This window comes from Taudactylus pleione, unplaced genomic scaffold (assembly GCF_031769625.1).
Source record: "Taudactylus pleione unplaced genomic scaffold, aTauple2 ptg000053l, whole genome shotgun sequence".
NCBI lineage: Eukaryota > Metazoa > Chordata > Amphibia > Anura > Myobatrachidae > Taudactylus > Taudactylus pleione.
The window spans coordinates 31,600,598-31,627,141 of NW_028284455.1; the positions used below are offsets into that span (position 1 = coordinate 31,600,598).

The 26,544-nt window shown below is 42.0% G+C and overlaps 1 long non-coding RNA gene across 1 annotated transcript in view; it reads right to left on the reverse strand.

Annotated features, from left to right (window-relative positions):
• Positions 1 to 385: 385 nt before the first annotated feature.
• LOC148535340 (uncharacterized) overlaps positions 386 to 26,544 on the reverse strand; it is a 121,011-nt gene continuing 94,852 nt past the window's right edge. Inside the window, exons 3-4 of the long non-coding RNA XR_015875778.1 lie at positions 17,309 to 17,410; positions 386 to 1,350 (exon numbers count right to left, since the gene is read on the reverse strand). This is a non-coding gene — a long non-coding RNA (uncharacterized LOC148535340). The remainder of the gene's footprint in view (positions 1,351 to 17,308; positions 17,411 to 26,544) is intronic.

A 26,544-nucleotide genomic window follows, 5' to 3' on the forward strand; every position in this document is an offset into this window, starting at 1 on the left:
GCACTACCCCTGGAGTTTTAGGATTAGGCACTGCTAAGGGAGGGTTAGGGTACTTACCAGCCGGCGTCAGGACCTCCTGCTGTCGGGCTTCTCGTGTCGGGATTTGAACAAAACAGCCGCCGGTATTACATACTGTAGTGACCATATGGGAGGTATAACTCCCAATATTGTGTGGGGAAAGATGGAATTGGAAATGTTTGTGTCCCCAATATGTTTTCAGCCATGACCACTATTTACCAGGGCCACTTCCTATACAGGTATTATCCCCCTCTCTGTTGCTGAAAATCAGGACGGCACTACGAAAAATAGCACCAAGTGTACTGTAGGCTGGAGACAGCAGACAATGAAAATAGCAATAAGCATGACAACTTTAATATTTGTACAATAGTAAGCATATTGCAGTGTGCTGCATTTTATTAATACCAGAAGATGCACTAATATAATTATTTATGACAATACAATGTAGTAGATGCATTGATACACAGAATGTCATCTTTAGAAAAGAAAATAATAGTTATAAAATAACAGTGACATATATAACACTTACATAGAATGTAGCCTTTGACAGGGAATGTTTTATCATTCATATTAGTCCCTGTGCAAATATAGGTTACAATCTATAATCCCCACCTCATACACACACTGTTAGAACTAGTTAACAGTAAATCAGAACTTATTAGGTCTTTGGTGTGTGGGAGAAAACCGCACTCCAATGAAATCCCATGCAAACACAGGGAGAACATACAAACTCCACATATATATAGTCCTGGTTGAAATGAAACCCATGTTTATTGGGCTGAACTATTTTTCAGAAGAATGTAATTGCTTCATGCTTCAATAGGCTGAATATTGGTTCATCCAACATAATGACTGCTAAATTTCTAATTTCAAAACCTTATTCATTGTAAATAAGACAATTACTATATCCATCCAAACAAATGCTACATGATATTCTAACAGGCCAACTGAGTTATTTAGTAATAATCGTAATGGAATAAGATTGGAACAATTGCTTAGGTATATTAAAATATTTGTTGCTGAAAATATGTGTCCTCCACAAATGGAATGTAATGATATTTCTGCTTTCCACGTTTAAGGTACATGGTCAGGACAGGTGGAATAGGCGTTTTCTCAGAGTTAGTACTAGGTACGTATCCCGGACATCGGAACTGCCAGATGAAGACAGAGGTGTGATGCAACCCTGGTGTTGTGAAGTAGCCGATAGCTGACTGGTCACGGCCTGATTCACAACACCAGCTGCTGCACTGTACCATATTCACAGAGAAAGCTGGTCTCAGTCTTGTGCTCCATTAGAATGAATACAACTCGGATATTGTCCAGGTCACAAATCTGCATAAAAAACAGAAAAAAAAACATGTTACAAATCGGTCTTACTCATAATGTCAAATCTAAGAAATGTTCAAAGCTACTGTAATAAAGATCCGGCTAGAAGATGGGGAAAGAATCAGAAGCAAAGGCCTGTGTATTGTTAATACTATAATTCCAGCCCTGGATATTGGACTGTATTTTGCTAAAGGGACCTCTGTAGCCCCCTCTCCAGGAAGCAGCCACTGCATAAAAAGTAATTTTAGTTACGACGATTGTATGCTCTGTCCACAGATAGGATCCTACTCTGACAAACAGGGTACTATATTTTCTATTTTCTTCTCCCTGATCCTGCTGCCTCACTACTCCCCCTCCCTCCTGTTACTCACCTTTTCGTCTCTACCAATGCTCCTCCCCCTCCCTGCCATCTGCATGGTCCTGCTTAGTGCTTACCCTACAGAATGAAGCATAGGTGGGGCTGGTGCCAGGTCATTATAAGTGTAGAGACAAGAAGGAGGCAGACAGTGTTTAAGCTATGCAGCGGAGGGAAGTTGGCAGGGTATTAATGCAACTGTATGGGTTTTTGATATAATGTGGGGGTAATTAAAGTAATGTAGGAGTTGGTGCGATATATCAGTTGAATGTAGGGTCTGTTCATTTCATGTAGATACAGGTGGGAACTACATTTTATATGGGGTCTCTTTTTATTAAATGTGGGGGCTACTAAGGTAAAGTGGGGTTTAGGTTGAGATAATATGCAATATGCAGTCTCTGCATTATTTTTTAGGTGTTAATCATTATGTGACAGGCAGGGGTGTTCTAAGAGAGGAGAGGGCCAGTGTGCAGGCTCCGTGCGGGTCACCTCCTCTGTGGCGGCGCAGTAGATTCTGGCTTTGTGCCAGAATCTACTGCGCATACATGGCTTTCCAGGAAAATGGCACCTGCGCCTTTTTTTCTGGGTGGACATCAGTACTGGGCATGCGTAACACCGGGAACATGGCCGCCGCCATTTTCCTAGTGATTTTTGCTGCTCTGCAGTGCCGGCCCGGCACTGGTTTTTCAATAAAACCAATGTGAACGCTATCCCATCTCTCCTAAATTGTAATTTGCTACAATCAAATAAAAATCTTAATCCAATCTCATAATAAATGCTCAAAGATGAGTCTATTTACAGCATTTGAACGGAAGTAGGTTTATAATCCAAAAAACAAACAAGCAAAATGACAAAAAAAGACATTCAATGTATTGGAATACAGATGCCAGAAAAAAGAAATACAATATTTGAAAAGTAGAAATAACACTCAGGTAAAATAGTTGAATTTATCGATAGCAATGCTACAGCTAGAAAAATAGCAACATAGAGAGACATGTGCCTAGCTGTAAAGGACACCATCAGTATATTATTATAATCTAATATGCTACACAATAAATGGATAGCTAAGAAAAGTAAGTAAGAACTATGATCCCCACTGTCAATGGTATCATTATGTTCTAATAAATTATTGCACTTTAACAGCCAATCATGATGATTTAACTTATTTCATCACCTATTTTTCTGCACTACTCATGCAGACTTGTCCTTATGTCTCCATAGTAATTGGCTTACTGAGGGGCATATTTATCACAATCTACATTTTAAATGCAGATGTGATAAATATTTTACGCCTAAATTTGCAACATGAAAATGTAAATTTCCAAGCTAATTTAGTAACAAGCTTTTGCCTGGAGGCAGGCTCAGATAAGAGTCTATCACTCTGCTTCAGGCTCCTTGTCGGGACAGTGTCATTTCCTGGATCGGGTCCTCTGTGCGTACTGCGCATCGTTGGCCTATGCATGCGTGAGTGGGGGGCGCCTGAAAAAATCCCCAATACAGTAGCCATAGGCTACTATAGGCTAATGCTATCTTTAGAGTCAAACTTGGTAAATCCTACTGCATAGCAGAACCCATAGAAACCTAGGAGGCTGTATTTGCTGTTGGAAAAGGAGAGTCCATGGCAGATATGCAATCCCTCCATGGTACATCTTGGGGAACATTAATATTTGCAGGTACCCCTTGAAGACAGGTGGTTTTTTGGGTGATATCCTGTAAACATTAATTGATAAATAGGGCTCTGAGAGTCATACACTATATAGCTGTGTGAGTACTGACCCTTATAATGTGGATCCAGTTATTACATAACATAGCCGGTTTTTGGCACCATATTGTGTATTAAAATGTATTCCCTTCTGTGTGCCTGTTGTAATATAGCTTAATACCGGGTTCAGATGACCCGAAACATTGCTGAAACAAACTAAACACGATATACTTGTTGTTGCAGTGCCCTCATCTGTACAGCATTAGACCTCTAGTGGCTCTAGACAAAAAAAACTTGGAATGGGGTCCCATAATACCTCCTTTGTAGCTCATGTCTCTTCTCCATATCCAATGTGATTTTAATTATGTATACATTATATATATGTATACTATATATATATATATATATATTTTTTTTTTTTATATACATTTATATTCCCACCCCCAGTATGCATACAAATATGACCATTTATCTTTTCCATATCCAATATGATCTCAACATACATGAAGGCCCCCTTCCCCTTGCAAGGTGTAGAATATGCTCATTTCCGCATTAAATATGATCATCATACATGTAGAACCCCTCCCCTTGCAATTTGTAGAAAATGCTAATTTCTGCATTCAATATGACCTCAACATACATGTAGAATTCCCCTCCCTTTATAATGTGTAGAAAATGCATATCCAATATGATCTCAACATATATATTTACTATATAAATTAAGTTTATCATTGTCTATATTATATTATTCTAATATTAATGTCCAATGAAAACAAAAAAGAAGTCCAAGAAGAAAATGCTACAACGTTACTACTCACGGCACAGTATTGTTACATTAGCAAACGATACCAATCTCATGCATTTCCTAGGCTGTAGCCTGCAACAGAATCACTTCATTCTTTTACAAAAAGGTAATTTTCATCATTTGTAAGCTTTTTCATCCATTGGTTCCAATTTAGTGAGTATATGGCCTTTGAGAATAAGGCAATAAAATGCTATGATCTGCTTTGAACGGTACATAAATACTTGATCGGTTCTGGGACTTTGGAGATATAGTTAGATCTTTTAACAAATTATCACTGCCCTCTTCCAATAACAAAACCCAATACCCTACAATAGAATGGAAAATGTATTTGACAATTAATTTTCATTAATTTTCAAGTCTTAAAAAAAACTGTAATAGTTCACAGATGCATTAAACTTCCCTAATAAAACCACTAGCAAATTATGCAGGCCCCAATGACAAGCCAACTATAAATCCTATCATCCTTCCTTTTCTGCTGCCTTCCCAGAAAGAAGTGATGAGAGTAAGCAGGGAGACACCAAAATGGAGGCACATGTTTGAAATAAAAGGGTCATACATAGACATGCCATAATATCCCTTTAATCCGGGACATCTATGATTTATTTACACGTTCTGAGGCTAATTAAAACCAGGTGAAATCCAGGCTTGAATACACAGAACCTGTGTATATCATAGGATCAAAGGGATATTAGGATAAGCCTAGTCATACAGTAAAATATTCATGTACTAGAGCTGGTCCTTTTGCCTGATAAAATCCAATTTTTCTGACCCACTTTTACTGTATTGTAGCTGTATTGTAACTATACTGCTCTCTTGAGGGGGGAGTTTTACGAAGCCTTGGCGAGAGATAAAGTGGAGAGGGATAAAGTACCAACCAATCAGCTCCTAACTGCCAGTTTACAGGCTGTATTTGAAAAAATACCGTTAGGAGCTAATTGGTTGGTACTTTCTCTTCATTTTATCTCTCTTCAAGGCTTAGTACACTATGTAGACAAAAGTGATTGTATACCGCTGAGCAAGCAAAATGCATACCATGAATACCATTGTACACGAGTTCCAAATGGCCACTAATGTGTCGTGTTCGACAAGAACACTTTGTAGTGAGACCCATGCACTTGCAGTTTTATGGAAACAAATGTGTTTATCAGGACGACAATGCCACCTGTCCTGTTTCCAGGGCGATGCTGGACTGGTATACAGAAATTTGGTAACCCGGATGGACTGGCCTGCTCAGAGTCCAGATCTTAACCCCTCTAAGAGCCTCTTGGATGAATTGGAGCAACAGGTGTGCTCTGGGCCAACTCAACCTTCTTCAGTGTCACAGTTGGTCACTGTACTTAAGGCGGAATGACAAAACTTACCACTTGCTGTTGTCCAGGAACTTGTGGACAGTTTGCCAAGAAAGGTGTCTGTAGGTCCACCACGTGCAGTGATTACTGCAAAGTACTGATGTCAATAAAATCTTGTTTATCTATTTGCTGTCAGTGTCCAATCACTTTTGTCTACATAGTTTACTTCAACCCCTGAGACTTATCAGAGCATGGGAAGTGTCAGTCTGCTCCCAAGCAGAATAATTAATTTTGTTTAATTTCATTCCGAGTCTATGCAATGTATAACTTCCATTATAATGAACATAGGGGGTGATTCAGCAAGGTTCGCAATTGCAAAGCTGAACACCCCCTGTATGGCACCCCCTGCTGCATTTGCTATCCCAGCACTGTGACCGATGGTGGACGGTGCGGGGCCACTAGCCAGCTGAATAAGCCTCAGCTTACACAGGCTGGCTGGCTTGCGAGGCCAGGAAGTTGCGTCGGTCGACACAGTCCCTGACCTTGCCACTCCCGGAAAACGGGCCGCCCCCGCACCGCCCCTTAAATGCCTCTGCCTGTCAATCAGGCAGAGGCATCGAAGGGGCTGCATGTGACTACGCTGGACTCATTCTGCACACTCGCAGAATGTGTCCTGCGCAGATTCCCGATAATCAGGAATCTGCGATCAGCAGTGCACGGTGAATTAGGACCATAGTTCTTTATAAGGATGACAGGAGTAAATCTGGAATCCTAGATTGTACCCAATTTGATTTTTATGAAATAACACTAGCAGATAAACAGACATAACTGAAAGCAGATATATACATTTCTTTCCAAAATGGCATCTGAAAAACAGAAATTGACAGCAAGGAGGTCTATTTCCTCATGGTTTGTGCTGGTGGTTGCATGCTCTGGATTTAACACCTTGTTGACAAACCAGATGCAAATATGAAATGAAGATGGAATTAATTTACACATAAGCTTTTGCAATGCGCTGTGCCTATTTTAAACTATCCCAGCATAATCCTGTACAATGACATCGCTATCAAACTGCTTGTGGCCTTCGTAGGGCAAACGCTATCACACATTATATTTGCAGCATTAGAATGGTTAATAGAGCCTTATTGTCCGTTACATCTTCATGCTCTGTAAATTAATCCTTCCAAACTCCATCTCTGTAGAGAATGTCACCCAGTGTGTGACATCCAACTAAACGGCTTTGCTAATCCTGTTTTATCTGCTTTGTTGCCTTGTCTGCTCATATCCAATAGAGTAAAACCTTTTTTGCCAACAACCTTTTTTATCCCTATGGTTTTAATTAAATGACTCGAGTGGGGAAAAATTCTATCTGGACATCTGCCAATGTCCTTCAGAAGCAATGCCAAGACATTTAATTACATACCGTAGGCCTTCAAACCCTTTCAGGAAGCCCACCTAGCAGGCCTGCTGTATTTACAATATCAAAGTGCTTTAGAGAAATTTTTTTTTAATGATTGTTAATATTGAATTTCTTTTTATAATTAGTTTGTTGCCAATTACACACACAAAAAGACTCTGTGGCCTACAGATTTTTATAGTACTGTAAAGTTTTTACTGGACTCATTGACATTAATCTGTGGCACGTTCCTTCATAAAATAACCTCCGGCATCTGGCAAGTGGCTTGTCTAGAACAGACACTGATACTCTTCAATATTGTGCCAAGAGGATGTGGCGCATCACACAAAACTGAAGTGGGTTAATTAGGCCTCACTTGAATCAGTAATGTTAGATTGCACATGCTGCCTTTTCCTCAGCAAACAAAAAATGTATACTGAAGTAAAAAATAACAAAAATGATATTAGTTTATAGTAATAGTTTTTTAAGCCACATATGTTAGTAGGTGCTACATTTTATTCTATTTATTAAAAAACAAAGTAATGATAACGAGTTGGCTGCATAAGGTGTCCAAAAATGAATCTCTCAAAATTCACAGGTAAAAATAGATTTTTTACGTCCATATGCTGATGCATACACATCGCCAGGTGCATCCAGCTCTAAATCAGTATCAAGTGCACCAGATTTAAGGAAAACATACACCCAGATGCAACAACCAGGTCATAAGCGCAAGCAGAGTTTTAATAATTTGTTTTGATAGTTAAAAATGCATTCACAATTCTGTTTGATTTAAGAAAAAATAAAAAAAACACTAACAAAGCAGATATAATATTTCATATTGAGTTTGAAAATTAATGAAAGAAAAAAAATGCCCACAAAATGATATAATATATGTACGGTCATTGGAGAAAGCATGTGTGGTGCTGTAACAGATGCCTTTGTTCTCGCATCAGTCACTAGAAAGCTGTCCTTTGTTATTCACCATAATGTTGTCAAATTCTAATATACGAACAGAAAGTTCAACAAAGAATACTTAGCTACAGACCATCCACCTGCTTTCATCCCTGAAACACACTGCTGTTACATGCAAGCACTTTCCATGCTATGTGCTGCACCTCACCATGTTATATAACAAACTACTCCATGTTATATACTGTACTATCCTTCTCCACATTATATACCACACTTTTCCATGTAATATGCCATATACATACAAGGTTGTTAGAATGGTTATAGTTTCTCAGAGCCGGCCCTAGCCAAATTAGTGCCCTACGCAAGATTTTGGGTGGTGCCCCTGTCATAGGATCCTGAAAAAGCGTATGGCCTCACTGTGCTGTGGCCCCTTCTCCATTGTGCTGTGCTCCCAGCATCCCTCACAGATCACCACACAGCACACATCACCGCTGCCCCACCATAGCACCCCTCTCCCAGCACAACACCCATCACCCCTCTCCAAGTCTGTCAGACTCTCAGCGGCTGCTGCTGCTCCCACTGCGGGAGCCATCTTCCGGCTCCCACAGTGGGTGATGGGAGACACGTCGTCATGACGACGTCTCTCCCATGCAAAGCGGCCGGAGGAGCGGACAGAGGCGGGACCAGGAGCGGGAGTTACAGGTAAGAGATTTTTTTTTTTTAGTCTTGTCACGTATCTCTCTACTGGGGGGTGGGGACTACAGGGGGCGATTACTGCAGGGGACACTAAAAGGGGTATTACCACTGGGGGAACTACCAGGGGGGGATTACTACAGGGGGCACTACCAGGGGGGAATTACTACAGGGGCACTAAAAGGGGGGATTACCACTGGGGGAACTACCAGGGGGGGATTACTACAGGGGGCACTACCAGGGGGGGGATTACTACAGGGGGGATTACCACTGGGGGAACTACCAGGGGAGGATTACTACAGGGGGCACTACCAGTGGGGGATAACTACAGGGGGCACTAAAAGGGGGATTACCACTGGGGGTACTACCAGGGGGGGATTACTACTGGAGGCACTGAAAGGGGGGATTACCACTGGGGGCACTACCAGGAGGGATTACTACTGGGGGCACAACCAGGGGGAATTACTACTGGGGGCACTACCAGCTCCTGCCATTTCCCACACTAGGCTTATACTCGAGTCAATACGTTTTCCCAGTTTTTTTGGGTAAAAGTAGGTACCTCGGCTTATATTCGGGTCGGCTTATACTCGAGTATATACGGTATATGTAATTAATATGGACTCCTCTAAAATGGCACATGAGAACTAGGACACTACCCCTAATGAAGTCATTAGGGGTAAAACAGAACAGGTGTAAATGACCAGGGCTAACACAGAGATGCTGATGATGTGGGGCTGTTAAAGTGGAGGCACAGAGATTGTATCTGGTGAAGTCAGCAGCGGGATTTCCAAACACTGGAAGCGACTTCAAACAGACATTTGATTTGTATGCTATTCTCTTTATGTACACGTTATTGCTGAAAAATTAAAACTGTTGGTTAATTGTATTTCTTTTGTCTTTTGCACCCCCTAATTATACTGTTCCCATGAGGATGGATAAACTGAAAGGAAACAGCACTAAGGGGGTCATAGTGTGATTAGGGATGTTACAAAGGGTGTTTTACTCGCTATTGGCCCCAGATTTTGTCTTATAAGTTTTAATAGTAATTGATGTGTATAATAATTCAAATATATTCAATAAAACTGTCTTTGGCATACCTTTATTGCCTCAGTTTTCTAGTACGTCTGGACAATAAATATGCATTGTTCAGCTGTGTACCAGTTGGTATTGGCAAGTAACACAGACACGATGAATTTAGACGCCTCAGTACACAACACTGCTCTCAGAATCAGGAATACCTACTGACCAGCAGTGGTGGCTCCAGGGGTGGGGCTGCCGCACAGTCCAAAATTCAAATAGGGGAACCAGACCAACTGCCATCCTCACTGGCGTCCTCACTGGCAGTTGGTGTGGCTCTCCTATTTGAATTTTGGACTGCGCTGCTGACTAGGGTGGTGAACAGCTGGCCTTCACTTCACGCATGCATGAACAGCTGGCCTGGATGCTAATGGTGAACACTTTCAACACTTGCTATGACTTCCTCATGTTTCTCATAGACCAAGGTTATGTCTGAGTCACATTTCACTAAATTACGTCAATTACTATTAAAGTTATAAGAAAAACTTTGGGGCCAATAGCGAGTGAAACACCCTGTAATATTCTTTTAATCAGGGACACATATGAATCACACAGGTTCTGTGGCTGGCTGATTTCAAGTCTGCATTTCACATGGATTTAATCAGTCACATAACTTGTACTATTCATACGTGTCCCTAATTAATGGGATATTATAGCAACCCTAAATACACTAGGACCCATCCTACAGATGTGTCCTCATACACTGTGGCTTCAGTAGCGCCAAACAGCCCCTCTCAGTGCACCAGGTTCAGAGTATCTTTTCCACTTACAATGTGCATCTTATTTGCATAAATAAAAGAGCTGGAAGTGATAAAACTACATTGCTAGACTGCACTGACTAATATGACAACATTTGTACATCTTTGAGCAAATGAGTCTGAATCTGTATACAAAGTTCTACGATGCAGCGGCTGCTCCTCACTCCAAGTTGCTTCATCTGCAACTTTGTACGTGTTTAAAACTAATTCCTGTGCGGTAAAAGTCTCAGCCCATCTCTGGTACACTGAGTGGTGTTTTGCTGCAAAATTTATAGGAAAGATAATATGCTACACCTCTCGTAGCCGCTCAGTCACGCCGGGTGTCTTGCGCCATATGCTGTATTGATGATGAGTGTAAAAGGACACATATGTACTGTCCTATTTAGATTTCTGTGGACCACATCTTGCGCATGGTGACATACACTCAATATATATATATATATAATATATATATATATATATATATATGTATGTATACCATGTGTGGTCTATTGGGAACATTTCCTGTTCTCTATCACATTTTGGACCCTGGACTGAAAAACCTTGGGTTCACAATCACATTGTTGTGTCTGTAGCGCCCCCTGTTATTTGCATTTTTTTTTTTTACAGGATGGAATCTGCTGAACACTTTCAAAATGCTTTGCACACCCTGGCGGTACATAGCATGCCCCAAATAGGTTATGCCCTTCTCGTTGGGGGGGTATGCCGTGCTGATAGGTGTAGACTGCAATGATTTATCAGTCTGCTAATCTTTGTAACAGTCTGGTGTCTATTCTTCAAATCTACCTGCAGAGCTACAGAGTAGTCCTAATCATTAGTATGAAAATCACAGCTTTGAATCTCTACTCCCTTCAGCACTAAGATCTGACAAAACGATCGGCACTGGAGAATTGTTGGAATTGCATTCTGTGAAGATATATAGACACAGAGGGTTGCATCAATATAACATAACAGGGTTTTATCTGACTGCCGACATTGCAGGTATCTGTGCTTTAAAGAACCTTTACAGGATCCTGAATTAAAAGTCTGCTGTTTAAATCCTTAGCCTTGATGCTACTGTGGATCAGTTTGGATGAGATCAATGAGTACACCCATTAAGGCTGGTGCTAGTGTCTACATTCTATATACTGTAGGTATCCAGCTATTAAACACACTATAATCCAAAGACAACAACCTCTGGAGGTAATAATTAGTAGATGCGCTAAATTAAATGAATGTTCACGCTGGGTTGTTTTAACAGGGTGCTACACCCTAAACTCCATGCTGAGCTCTGGAAGAAAGCTAGAATTTAGGAGATTTGTGCTGCATTGTGTTCCGTACAGAGACTGGGGAGCTGGAATTATAGGTCACTCTTCGGGCCGAGATCTGCGTTTCCCACCATCCGCGGCTAGTCTCGGCTCCACCAGCACAGATGTGTGGCATATTATGTATTGGGGGCACTGTAGTGTGGTATATTCTATATTGTGGCACAGAAGTGTGGCATATTCTGTATTGTGGCACAGAAGTGTGGCATATTATGTATTGGGGCACTGTATTTTGGCATATTATGTATTGAGGCACATATACTATGAATTTGGGGCACTTTTCTGAGACATAAATGATTTTAAGCCACTGATGTTAGGCATAATATCAATTGACGCATTGATATGTGTCAATATGAATTGGGGACACTGTTGAAAGGTATATTATGAAGTTGAGGCACTTCTTTGTGGCATAATATGAATTGGGGCCACTGCTGTGAGGCATATTATCAATTGCGGCCACAGCTGTGTGGCATCAATGATCAACAGACTGACCCAAAAATAAAATATTAAAGTGAATACTATAAATGTAGATTTGGCTTTCCTTATGTGGGTGTGATTTTATACACAATGACAATTAGGATTCCAATACTCCTTGAAAATGTTTGCTTTTGCATTGCGATCACAGCCTAACATAAGGACGCCCACTTCCCCTTACATCCGTATACTTGGGCAACATACTGTAGCAAAATAATTGGTAACATCGGACCCATACACACAGTTAAGGCAGGTCAGACCTCACTCAGGAATTGCTAACTTCAGCGTACGCTATGAGGCCTCAGGCTGCGTATGGCCATGAAGTGGATAATTTATGCACGCCCCTGCAACACACTGGCACGCCTGCGTTCGCCTGACCGCTTCCCGTAACCACCCACAAACAGCACTTCCTGTCAATCACTTTACAATGAATCTGCGTGATCTCTGAAATCGCTTTCCCATTCGCAGTGAGCCGCATGTGCTTAAAGCAAACATCGGCTGCCTGCGTACGTATTAGCATCTGCGATCCTTGCTGAATCAGGCCCACACTTACTAATCGTTGGCCCGATGTGTCATGACTGACGTCACAACTGGGCGGGCATTTACTACATATGTCCTCTGCTGCATGTGTACAGGTGGTCGACCTTTATTGTGTCGACCTATTGACTGTCTAACATCTGGTGTCTATCTAGACATTGTCAACCTTTTTACTGTCTATCTAAAGTCCGGCACCCCTTCATGCTGATGTGACTAGTTCGGCTCCATTTTTAGGAATATCAGTTTGGCCCCCAAAATGGCCACCTCCACTGTCATTAGCAGATGGGTACAGTTTAGAACAGATTTGGACATCACTACTAATAATGTAAATTTACCTCATATAGGCTCAAATATATTCACATACACACTAGAAAAGGTGAAATGAGAGCAGAATCACACAAATGGTAGTTCAAGGATCAAATGAATGTTATTATATGGGAATATCACAGGCTCTTCCCAAAGGTACGACTGCTAAGGTTTTCCTTTCATAGAGCAATAAAGTGAGTTTCACCTTGCAGAAAAACCATAATCCATCTGCTAAAAAGATCACAGGCTCACTTGATGTATGCGCATAATTACTGCTGTAACTCACATCTTTATTGTGCCTCATGTAGACAGCTGCTGGGACCTGAATACTGTGTGAAAGATGTAAAGAGCTAGCATGCCATACATTCACTTCCACTCATCATCCTACACCGCCAGTAGACATTAAAGAGGGTAGTGAAGACTGAAAACGTAAAGTACTAGTAAGCCCGCAACACTGGGGGGTGGGGGTGGGGACGTACAAAATATGGTGAAAGCTAAGACTACCATCTTTTCAAACCAAAATGATAAGTGTCACCTGAAAGCTCCAGTGCACGAGATGATAGGTTATGATGGGGATACATTATACAATTACCTAGGGATCGCCCAGATAATTGTACTGCATATGTGCGCGACCAATCCGAAAATATAAATCGGTTAAGCATGCAGAATCGTCCAGCATGTCCGGTCGCTACAGTATTTTGCAGTTACAAGTCGCCCGCATCAGGCACTGTATGCACTGCCGCGGCTGACCGATGGACATATGGACACCGGATATTGTGTGACCATGCACTGTGACTTCTCACAGTGGGGGAGACGTACTAAGCCTTGGATAGAAATAAAGTACCAACCAACCAGCTCCTGTCATTTTTGAAACACAACCTGTAAAGTGACAGGAGCTGATTGGTTGGTATTTTATCTCTCCAGGTTATCTTTCGCCAAGGCTTAGTACATCTCCCTCAGTGTATGGCCACAATATCTTAAGGGTGTCAGGCATGTCAGATAAAATGCCTGTCGGTCTGACACAAATTTTAGGACTTGTCTGATATATTGTTTTTTTTATAGTATAAATTTTCTTAAACAAAACAAATATTGAACAATGAAGGTCACAAGTAGAGGTTTATGTGGTAAAGAAAGGTCCATGTTATATAAAAAAACAGGCGAGCAATTTAAATAGAGAAACAAGCCCTTCTAGAATCCAAACCTGGATGTAAAACTGTAGGATCAACTACAAGCCAAAGGTTAATTTAAAATCCTGCTTCTAATTTTTAACTATTGTAATGAAGAGTTCAAAAAGTCTTCAAAAAACCTTCTTGGATGAAATAAGCAGTTCTATACTCTGCAGACATGCAACCCCAATCTTAATGGACAACTTCACAGCATTACACTCAGAGAGAATCAATGCAAACTTCAAATGCTCTCCTAAAAAAATGTTTGCCATTTTCACATAAAAAGTAATTGGCTGTAGCACTGTCTAGCATTAAGGACAGTATTCCCATTATACAGTTATCTCTCCATTTGTACAGCTTTGCAGAGCTCATTATGGATAATCCATTGAATGCCCAACATGAAGCTCAACTGCTGTATTTTGATATGACTACTGAGTGTGCCTTAATGGGTGATTTGTAATATCTGCCAAGACAAAATGTACAACTTCGTAATGTAAATCGATAAGCAAACAAGAAAGGGAAATGTTGGCAAAAATATGAGTAAATTGCATCACATGCATTTTCTAAATTCATCTTATTATGTGCATCATCCACCCCAGTATATCAAATGCACAAATCTTCTATTGGTGACCTCATTGACTACATTTGTGAAGTTTTTTAGTATCTATTTATGCATGAAAAAGTTCCCATAGCTTGATATAATTATATATATATAATATATATATATATATATAGATAGATAGAGAGAGAGAGAGAGAGAGAGAGAAACTGCATTCAAGATTAGATGCAACACACATATACACAACACACACATACACAAACACACGCACACACATGCCAGAAGAGCAACAAGTGACCCCTTTGATGGTGGCATAATGTCTAGATTATTTATATAAAATCTATAATAAAATGTTCTGTATGAAAAAACACATTCTTGAGAAACCTGCCTCAAACAAACTATTATTTCCTCATTTATAATAACCATAAGCGGATGACTTTCCTTAAATGTACAGTATGCATCATTTGTTTCATACTATTAAGAGATTGTTATTTTTTAAAAGAAGCAGAATTCATATCATATGTTGTTTTTGTACTGCAGACAGAAAATGCAGAATGTAATGATGAATAGCTGCATATCTTAGAATCAATCTAGCAGCAGTAATGACAGTAGAATGAGTAAAATTCTGTTCTGGAAAGGGAACAATCTGCCATTTTAGTGTTTAACAATCTGCAGTCTGACTAATGTTTGACACAATAGCAGTGTCTTGGTGTACTGCAGATGCATATGTTTATTCCCTACCCCCTTCTGACTTTATAATCACGGGGTAAATTGTCCTATTTACATAGTTTAAAATGAAAGTCAGGTAAAGTATATACTTCTGCTCTGCTCTGCAAACAGAAAAGGTATTTATTCATGGCCTCATATTTCACTTTCTTGGTGCAGTTATGAATATGCAATGAGGACTCTTAGCTCCTGTATGCGTAACAAAATAAAGGCATATAGCAGTGCGCGACAGCACCAGGCAGTACATACTGTATTGTTGTAGTGCAGAATACCACAAAGTATTAGTGAGCAACTTAGATTTATTAGGATAGCACAGGCACTGTCTTATTATATGGCGCTGAGGGACGGGGTGTGGTCAATACCGCTGGGATTTCCGCAGTCAGAATCCTGAAGCCGGAATCCTGACACTAGTCAGAATACCAGCGCTGGCATCCCGAAGGTAAGTACTGGGGTTAGGCACTAGGGGGAGAGTTACAGTTAGGCACTAAGGTGAGAGGGTTAGGTTTAGGCTGAGGGGAGGTTAGGTTTAGGCACTAGGGGGGGGAGGGTTAGGTTCAGGCATCGGGGAGGGAGGGTTAGGGTAGGGAGAGGGGCAGGGTTAGAATAACTACCGACAAGTGTCTGTATTCTAACCTTGTCGGGCTATCTCCCCAGGAAGTCTATTAATTCAGATTCATCGGGTATCTAAATTCTAGGAAATGATTTGGGACTTTCCTATACATTGATAAAACCTTGGCACAACAATTGCAATTGCCAAATGCTCTGTGTTATGACTAGTCAGTGTGGTGGAAATGTGAGAAACAATATAATTACTAACATGGTTTTATTGGGGTGGGTACGGGGTGCCGGCACTCAGGATTCCGGCAGTCAGAATCCCGACGCCGGCATCCTGACTGGGTTAGGATACCAACACCAGTCGGTCAGTATCCTAACTCTCCCTACCCCTAACCCTCCCTCTTTGCTGCCTAAACCTAACCTCCCCCCTAGTGTCTAAACCTATCCTCCCCCCTCCACAACGTAAACCTAACCTCCCCCCTCCGCGCCGTAAATCTAACCCTCCCCCCTTAGTCCCTTACCCTCCCCCTAGTGCCTAACCCTTACCCTCCCCCTAGTGCCTAACCCTTACCCTCCCCCTAGTGCCTAACCCTTACCCTCCCCCTAGTGTCTAACCCTTACCCTCCCCCTAGTGCCTAACCCTTCCAAACCCCAAAACTTACTGCCGGGATGCCCGCGCAAGGATTCTGACAGGTGTTGGATTCCAGCGCTGGCATTCTAAGCGCCGGCAACCCGACTATCGGTATTATGACCGCATCCCATTTTATTTAGATGTAGTCCTTCTAGCAGTATTTAATATATGACATATTGATGTGTAAGACTCTATTCATGCTGAGACGCTTTTCGTACATCATTTTTTACTGCAATGAGTCTTATTTGCAATGTGATGAGAATAAGAAGCACAAGCAGACTTTGCTGATTAAAATGATATGCGGCATGTATATGTTCTGCGTGTGACTGCAGATGTATCTGTAATGCTACATTACAGCGTCAGCAGCCGCACATAGAACGTACACATGCCACATATCAATTTAATCAGTAAAGTCTGCTTGTGCTTCTTATTCACAACGCATTGCGAATAAGACGGATTTGCGGTGAAAAAGACGCCCTGCGCCGGCCATGTCTCACGGAAGCTGGCGGCTATCATGTGCCCTGTGTAACATGACTCATAACGCATGGGAGATAGAAGAGGAAGGACATATCTGTAGTAGCAATACATACTGAATTCCCTTTTATTATGTGTACATTTAAATATTCTAACTAATAAGTATGTTTAATATAAAAAAACATAGCTCCATACAACACTAATGAGCCTTATGTTACAAGAATCACCCAGCATTGCTCCTCTACCTCCTGTCTGCTGTGTCATCAGGACTCACACACTTCAGGTCTTCTCATTACTTATTCATTCATTTCCTGTGTCTCACATAACTTTGGACAGATCTTCCTGTTCTGGGGAAAACAAGAAAAGCAGAATGAATTACTTCCCAGTGATTAACAAGTCACATACGGTACAGGCAGTGATGGCGACTACTGTGTAACTAACAGAAATCATTCAATATTTTCAGCTTTTGCTTGTGTATGCTGGTAGTACAGAAATGGCTTTGTTCTTCTATCAAAATACAATCTCAATGATTCATCAATTAAAAAGGTGCTTACCAGACAACTGGTGATGCATAATATTTTCTAAGCCTTGCTTCCCCCACAAGGGTAATTTGCTTGGGATAAAAGATTAGCTCTAGGCTGGGTAATGGCTAGCTTTGGCCTTTATAGAAACATAACCATAATTAGTGTATTTACTTATGTGATTTTGAAGAAGACAGAAACCAGCAGACATTGAGAGACTATACATCTATGGGAAAAGAGATGTTCATGCTAGTTGGTTATTGAAGCTAAGACTATCAGCAATAATGGATTCAAAATGGCATATCACTGACTTAAAAAGAAGTCTGCTTTCTCCGTCAATGTGTTCCCAAATTTATTAAAATATATGTAAATATATTTTCAGACTAAGGGGTAAATGTAATAGCCTTGCGACATCAGGCATTGGCGACGTTCCTGCGAGTCTGCCTAATGTTTTAAAGGGGCAATCATTTAAAAGTCAAAACTAACCTGGTTACCCCTTTAAAACATTGGGACGGTTGGCAGATATGTCCTACTTAGAGATGAGCGGTTCGGTTTTACTCAGTTATGTTCGGATCTCAAAAACGCCATCATATTGGCAGTCTGGCTCTCACGTGTTGTGGATAGCCATTCAGATAAATCCGAACTGGCACTAATTTAGCCAAACCGGACCGCTTATCGCTAGTCCTAATACAACTATGCTAGACTCTATACAGACATATAACTTCAAACATGACCTGAATACTAGGCATTATCATAATACAATTACACTGTACTGGGGGCCTGATTCAGAGATGGATGGATTTGCAGGGCCGCAAGTCCATCTATCTCAGATGCAAATGCAGAAGGTGGTGTCAGACACATCCTTGCTGCATTTGCATTCCCAGTACTGTGAAAGCCATCGCAGGCTGGGATCACCAACGTGACTGATGGTCACTCCTTTGGTCAGGCTGCGGGAGCTGAAGCTTCCTGCAGCCTGATCGGGTGCTGGTCACGTAAGAGGCCAGGAATCTGCGTCCGCCGACACAGACTCTGGCCTCGTCCCTTGTGGAAAACGTGGTAGACACGCCACCAATTCCAGGAACGGCGACCAGGGATGCCCCCACTACGCCGCCACATGCCGCAGCAGTCAATCATGTTGTCTTGTTCACAGACCCCTAACCATTGAAGATGTACATACATTGTCGTGTGAACGTACATCTTGAATCAGGCACTGGATACAGACACAGCACACTATACCTGCCGGTGTTACAGAATCATTGGGCCGAATTCAATGAGCTAGGCTGGTAGAGGTATATCCAAATAAGAGAAGACAAAAGGTGGGGCATTATGTCATAAATCGAAGCACATTATTCCAAAAGAAAAAACTGTGGAATTATTCTGTATAAAATGCTGGAAACTGTGTGATTTAATGCTATATTTTATTTTTCTGATTTTCAATACAGGTTGAGTCTCCCATATCCAAAATGCTTGGGACCAGGGGTATTTTGGATAACAGAATATTCCGTATTTTGGAATATTTGCATATCATAATGAAATATCTTGGGAATGGGAACCAAATATACACACAGAATGCATTCATGTGTTATATACACCTTATACACACAGCCTGCAGGTCATTTAATACAATATTTTCAATAATTTTGTGGCTCAAGCAAAGTTTGTGTACATACATGAAATTTATTTATGTTTCATATACACCTTATACACACAGCCTGAAGGTAATTTTATACAATATTTTCAATAATTTGTGGCTTAGACAAAGTTTGTGTACTTTGAACCATTAAAAATCAAAGGTTTCATTATCTCAGTCATGCCAAAATAATTCTGTATTTCGGAATATTTGGATATGGGAGACTCAACCTGTACTAAATAAAAAGTATTTGCAATACTATTGTTGCAGCTGTCATTTTCATCTGACATGGTATAAAATGACATTAAAGTTGGATTACTGCATCCAAAAAGTTGCTGCTTTCATAGAATCCCCTAAAATTCACAAAGGAAAATGTACTGTTGCTTGTGTAGGATATATATATATATATATATATATATATATACACACACACACTGTATATATATATATATATATATATATATACACACATACATACATACATACATGGGATGCAGTCAGGAAGCCAACGGTCTAAATGCCGAGCGCTGGCTTCCCGACTGTCTAATACCGGCAGGGGTCTAACGAAAGGCGTCGAAATTCCAATGCCTGCCATTTTACCATGCCGGCATACCGACTGAAGACCTGGCACGGACAGCCGTTTTTAGGGGTTCCCTGGGGGGACAGAGTTAGGCACCCCCCGGGGAGGTTAGGGTTAGGCACCCCCCCCGGGAGACTTAGGTTTAGGCTGCGGGGAAGGGGAGGTTAGGGTTAGGCACCCCTAAAGGAGGGTTAGGTTTAGGCACCCCCAGGGGGAGGTTAGGGTTAGACATCTATAAGGGAGGGTTAGGGGGGGCGTGAGGGGAGGGTTAGGGTACTGACCAGCTCTAGTCTGGATCTTTAGCATACGGGCTTGCGGCGTCGGTATTTAATGAGATGGCTTCCCGACCGTCGGCATTTCATACCCAACCCGACCATGTATATACTATTGGCATGCAGACAGATGAGAATACAGCTTCCAGCTTACTTCAACACCGCACAGGGGCTCACCATGTCAGCTCCATTGGGGAAGGTCGGCAGCAAGCGAGGGAGGGATGTGCGGGACTCTTTCCATAATCTCTATCTGGCCCTGCTCATTGGTCTCGCTGCACCGATCGCAAGGCACAGCTCACACCCATTGGCTGGGAGCCCGCCCCGCATCATTGCTGGAGACATGAGGTGGAGCTGCCAATTAACCTCTACCATCTGCACATTACGAGGAAGGGGGAGTTTGGGGAAGGGGAGGAATGGTCATGGTGGTCGGCTGATCCACATGGCTCAGGAAGATGTCGGAGCAGCAGGCCGGCCACTAGTAGGCTATAGTTGGGCCCAGTGAGTGCACAGCCACAGTGAATGCCAGCCTGCACGAACCCCAGCCCTGGTCGGCGTCCCCTCAAATCCGCCGCAAGTGCCCCCATACCCCTCCCAGTTGCAGCCCTGATATACTGTATATATTATGTATATATCAGGGGTGTATTAAGAAAGGAGTGGGCTCGTATGCAGTCTCCATTGCCCCCTCCTCTCTACCCTGCGGCTGGGTAGAGAGGAGGGGGCATGCAGACATTTTCTCCAAACATATGACTGAAAATATTAACAAATGATGTTGTTGTTGTAATAATAATAAAACCAATTTACTTGAAAATCATCCTTTCAATAAAATAAACAATTTAATCTCTGCAGACATTTACTCCCATCCACCAAAAGACAAGACATTTTGCCCAAAGGATGCAAAGAATATAATATTCAATAATAATAATTAACAATAAAAACACCCTAATGCCTGCAGTAACACAAGTGACCACTTGGTTGCGATTCAGAGCTCCCCATTAAAAATGTGTATTTTATTTATTTTACATGCATTTTACAAACCATGCTAGAACAGGATTTATATTCTGCTTCTGTGTGATAAGAGTGTATGAAAACTGGGCTGGTGCATTTTCTAAAAAGATGGATTAGGCAAGAAGAGATTGATTATCTGCACTCAATATAAAAACAGGTAATGTTAGTTCAGCATATTGTAAAACATACTGTATGTTAAATATTCACTATGCATGTATCAAAAATTGTCTGTTGCATTTTTTATTTTAAAAAAGGCTGGATTGGCACCAATGAAATTCCTGTGTTTGTCAATGTGATACTTATCACTGTATTATAACTTTTAAAATTGGAATTCTCACTCCAAAAAAAACACATTTGTTTCTGTGATTTCAAAAGACTTAAGGGCAAATGTAATAAATAGCCCACTTTTCATATGTCCTATAGCATGAAACTTTTCATGCCATCTGTAACTACTGGCCCTCTATGAGACTGACTGCATGTGTTTCTGAATGTCACACTCGTATCTTACAGTCAGACAGGGATTCGACAATCGCTGACAATATAGCAAGAGCTGCCCAACTATAGTATACTCATGCACCTGATTTGGTCCAGTACTAATAATGGAGCTCTGAGCATATTTAAGCATAGTTGAAAATAGCTACTATTATTTTCTACTACAGCAGTAAATAAAATAAAGGACAGAATATTATACAAATATGTGTAACTTACAGAACTACTAAGCCCCAAAATTGAGATTTTAGGAACAGAAACATGAAATTATACTATATTGTTAAGCATGAATAATCTGACTTTTATAAATGTCTTAAAGATGAAGACACTTCAGCTAAGTGAAAAGGCTCAGATTTCTGTAATCTGAGCTGCAGATACAGTATTTTTACGCCTCTTGCAAACATGAAGGGAACATAGGAAGTTGCAGAAGTATTTATATATATTACTAAGCGTGTCATCAGCCCTGACCTGTGTAGCTTTCTTCGGAGCTTGGCCCAGTAGGTTAACGCCATCTGCCTATGGAAGAATTCTCACAGGAGAGGGACCATACCATCCCTCACCCGCAGCCTTCATCTTCCAGTGTCAGAAGGTAAGGAGGAGTCTTTTGAAAATGCAAAAGACTCCCCATTTGTGCACGGATGTAGTTAGCAGTGACTGCTTGTTATCAAAACTACTGTCCATGCTATATAACTTTGGTACATAGGGGCCTATGTATCAAAGCTGGGAGAGAGAAAATTGTAACACATAATATAGCAACCAATCAGCTCCTACCTATCATTTTTTAAACATAGCCTGCAAAATGTAAATTGGAAGCTGATTGGTTAGTACTTTATCTATCACAATTTTATCTCTCTCCCAGCTTTGATACGTAGGCCCCATAAAGAGGATAGTTTACTAAAAAATTAAATAAAACACCTCAGTACAGACTGAAAACAATGGCAGCACTTCCACGATTATTTACTTATAAATGCCACAGTCTTTTATATATATTTATGTCAAATACTGGCGTTCCTTTCTCAGTAAGGTATAATTATGCAGTTATAATTATTCCTGTAACTGCAACTCAGAGAAGAAAATTAGATAAAACTTTTTCACAAGCTCTTGACATTTTGTCCTTGTCGTCAAGTGCAGCTGGCTAAGGAAATTGTTGAAAATCGAGGCAGAATTCCTGAAAGTGTTATACAAATGACAGAAAAAGGGGGATGGTAGAGTGGTAAACTGACTGGAGAAATTTAGTGCCAAGATAACAAGAAACTGGTAAAAACTGTCATTATCAAATGTGGCCTCCAAACAATAAAAATTATGCTGGTCTGGCACGTTTTGCAGTTGCAGTTCTTGTTATCTGTATCTATACAGTGCTACAATATCATTTATTAAAGGCCATATTTAAAAAAAACCTATTATAACTTTTAAGATGATTGTATCCAGTCATGGATGGGACTTTAAAAAGGGATCATTTAGGATAGCAAGGGCTCTTCATACAACTATGCAATATAATGCACAATATAGACGAGGAAAATTAGCGCAAGAGGAGTCTATGCTCACTTCAGCGTTTCCCTTCATTGTTTAATATTGCCTTTGCAATCCTCACAGGGCTCCATTGACCTTTTAAAGTCATGCTTGGGCTGCATCCTGCTTGTTAAATGATAACCGCTCCAGCAAAGTCTGACCACCCATATCAGATTGGTCATAGACTGATAACCATTTGACACCATGGTGTCATGGAATGGCCCAGTCCCATATTCATTTATTTGGGCCATCGTCTCTATAGCCTGGGCTGTGGACCGCCTGTTGTCTTAGAAAGGCAGCGCACTGCCATTTATACAGGCATTCCTGCCTATTGCTGTGTGCTTGTGTGCCCTCCTGCTTCCACCTCAACCACCTATTTCCTTCCTGTTCCCTACAACTTATGTGTACTGCACTGTCCAGGAAGTAGGTGCTACCCCCCTGCTCCCCTCCCAATGTTTGTCACACTCTTTGTTTGTGTCTGTGGCTCTCTGCCCCCCTTTTCTCTTTGTAACTGTCTGTATCACTCTTCTGTCTCATTCCCCCTCCTTTGTCTTAGTCTCTCTGTCTAAAGTTTTGTATGTGTATTTTTTCTCTGTCTACCTGTGTGTTTCTGTCCCCCTTTTGTGTTTGCACATCTGTCTGTCTCTTTGATATGTGCACATCTGCCCTCCTGTGTTTGTGCATCTTTTTCCTCCCTTGTGTGTGTGCGCGCAACTCCTTTTTCTCCCATGTGGTCCCACAATGTACTGTCCTCTTGTGATTTAACGTCTCAGCCCTCATCTTCAACTTCTATTCTCCTCACTGCCAACAGTACTCCTTTTCAGCTGGCGCTAATATGGTAGGTATGACCAGTTTTGATGGCTGCCCTTCAGAAGTGATGTAATGGAAACAAAGGTACAACCAACTTATCACGTTTTGGCTGTGGAGATCCTCTGAGGGATTGGAAGTCGGGTCCCAGGTTGGGAAAGGAACTGGAGGCGAGGAGCCCGGATATATGCCTTCCTCATCCACAAGTACTGGATGTTGGCTAGACCTGACCAAAGGCGCGGTCTAACTTACTGAGAGATGTTCACCAGTGACCCCTCCAATTGGGATTTGGGTTTAAGCTGCACCCAGTAAGCAGGTCTCAGCCCTTTGGTCAGGTATCCAGCACAAGTGGGAAATGGAAGAACACAATCGCAGGGAAAGCACAGGAGAACTATACTGGGAGTTTGCACTTGGGAGAATGACACTTAGAAGATGGTATTCGGGTGACATACTGAGTACACACACCATGGATTAACACTTGGAATATATCACTAGATGAAAGCAGTTTGGAACCTGGAACGCTGCAACATCAAGTATTCACTGGAAGTAACGACGTTGTACAGGCAACTTCCTGTTGTCCACAGCCCGGCTAAATACCCTAAGGTAGCAGTCCATTGGAGGACACTGTCAGCAGACAGCAACCGATGCTACCATTGGGTAAAGGGCTAGTCAGGTGATGTAGACTGTCATGGCTGCGTCCATGACGGCAACCGCTGGAACCAAATCACGGAGCAGCACATGGATGTCCTAGCAGACCCCAGGCATAATTCTCAGCGCGTCACCTGTCGCTGCACCTGGCATCTGACCGCTCGAGAGGTCAGGGGAAGCCGGCGCAGAGGTGAGTAACGGCTGATCCTGGGCCGCAGCCTGAGTCTAATATTATATAATAAACCTAAGGATGGTGGGTAAGCACAATTTCCTGATTAGAGTAATTATTACTGAGTGTCTCAGTAATAAAATGTTGCTATATCATGCTGAAAACCCAATTAGTGCACTTGCTAATAGACACTGAGACACTGCACGTGAGAGATTCCTCACTATTTAACCTGCAATAAGGGGCCAATTTATTAAAGAGCAAAAATTCCTGTACAAAATCAAGAAGGGTTTTTATCGCTTCAAAGAGTTACCACTTCTGCATGTTTTGACCATTTGTCTGATATTGATTATTCCTTGATTGCGGACCTTTAATATTAATCTCTGCACTTATTGGAAAAAGAAAGGACCTGGCTGAAAAGAATCACATATTCAAAGCGTATCAGAAAATAATAAATGTAATATCCTAAAACATCAATTAGACCGGTCAAAAAAATTAAACATCTCACATATATAGCAATATTGCACAGCAAAATATATCTTTGATAAATTAATCCATAATGTTGATTCACAAATGTATTTATAATATATCTAAAGGAGGTGGATCCTAAAAAGACCTGGTAATACCAGTATAAAATAGTTGCATATGATACTCAAGGATTATAATTTAGAACCAGGATTCTCGGGATACACCTGGTTTAAAAAAAAAAAAAAAGGTTCCCCGGCCAGCCCTCACAGTGACTTACCGGGTGGCCGGCTGGTGGCGGCGGCAGGGAAACTACAGCATGGCAATGTAGAGGGGTGGATGGGAGGGTGCTCCAGCACGGTGCAGGGCTGGGCAGCAGGACCTCTGTCCTCACGTCACACTGTGCAGTGCGCACAGTCGGGCAGTGTCTGAGCACTTTGCTGGAGGTACTCGGGGCCTCATTCAGAGGCGGTCGGAGGATGCAAGCGGTCGCTCAGAAACTGGGCGGCCACTTGCATCCTGACCGCCCGCCTCTGTTTCGGTCGTTAGGCTGTGGGTTTACACCCACAGCTCTAACGACCGCCAGGGAGATGGTCGCGATGGTCAGAGACCATCGCGACCATCGGGGCTTACGACGAGACCCTAGGGTAGGGTCTCACTTGTCGTAAGCCCCGGAGAGCTTCTGGCTCTGTCAGAGCCGGAAGCTCTCCACTGACATCACTAGTGATGTCAGTGGGGCCTCCCCCAAACGGTAGGCGTTCCCATGGGAACGCCTCCGTTTGGGCTGCCACCCGCCCCGGCCCGCCTTCCAAACGGGGCGAGCTGTCAATCAACATCGACAGCTTGCCCCCTTTGGAAAGAGACCCGCTACGACCGGCGCTGTCGGTCGTAGCGGGTCTCACGCATGCGCACGAAGGAGCCGGCTCCCTCGTGCGCATGCGCACTTGACAAACCGAGGCGGCCGTGCGGTCGTAGACCGTACGGCCGCCTCTGAATGAAGGCCTCGGTGCTGCCCGGCATTTAGGGCCAATGCGGAGATCGGGATTGGAGGCTTCCAATCCCAGCGATTTTTAGGCCAAAATCACAGAATCCCATAGCCATTTTTGTAAATTCCGATCCTGCGACTGGCCTCCCTAGTAGTTTTTGAGATCTATTCTGGGGATGTGGCATGCAGATGTGTCCTCATACACTATTGCCACAGTCACTCCAAACAGCCCCCCTCGGCAATCCCGTGCGACTTGGCTTAGGTCGAGTGTCTTTTTCACATCTTTTTTGCTCATATGTAAGCCTTAGTAGCAATGTAATGTGACAAAACTGCTTAACGAGACTGCACTGATTAAGTTGATATGTGACCCTTGTACATCTGTGTGCGACTGAGTGGGAATCTGT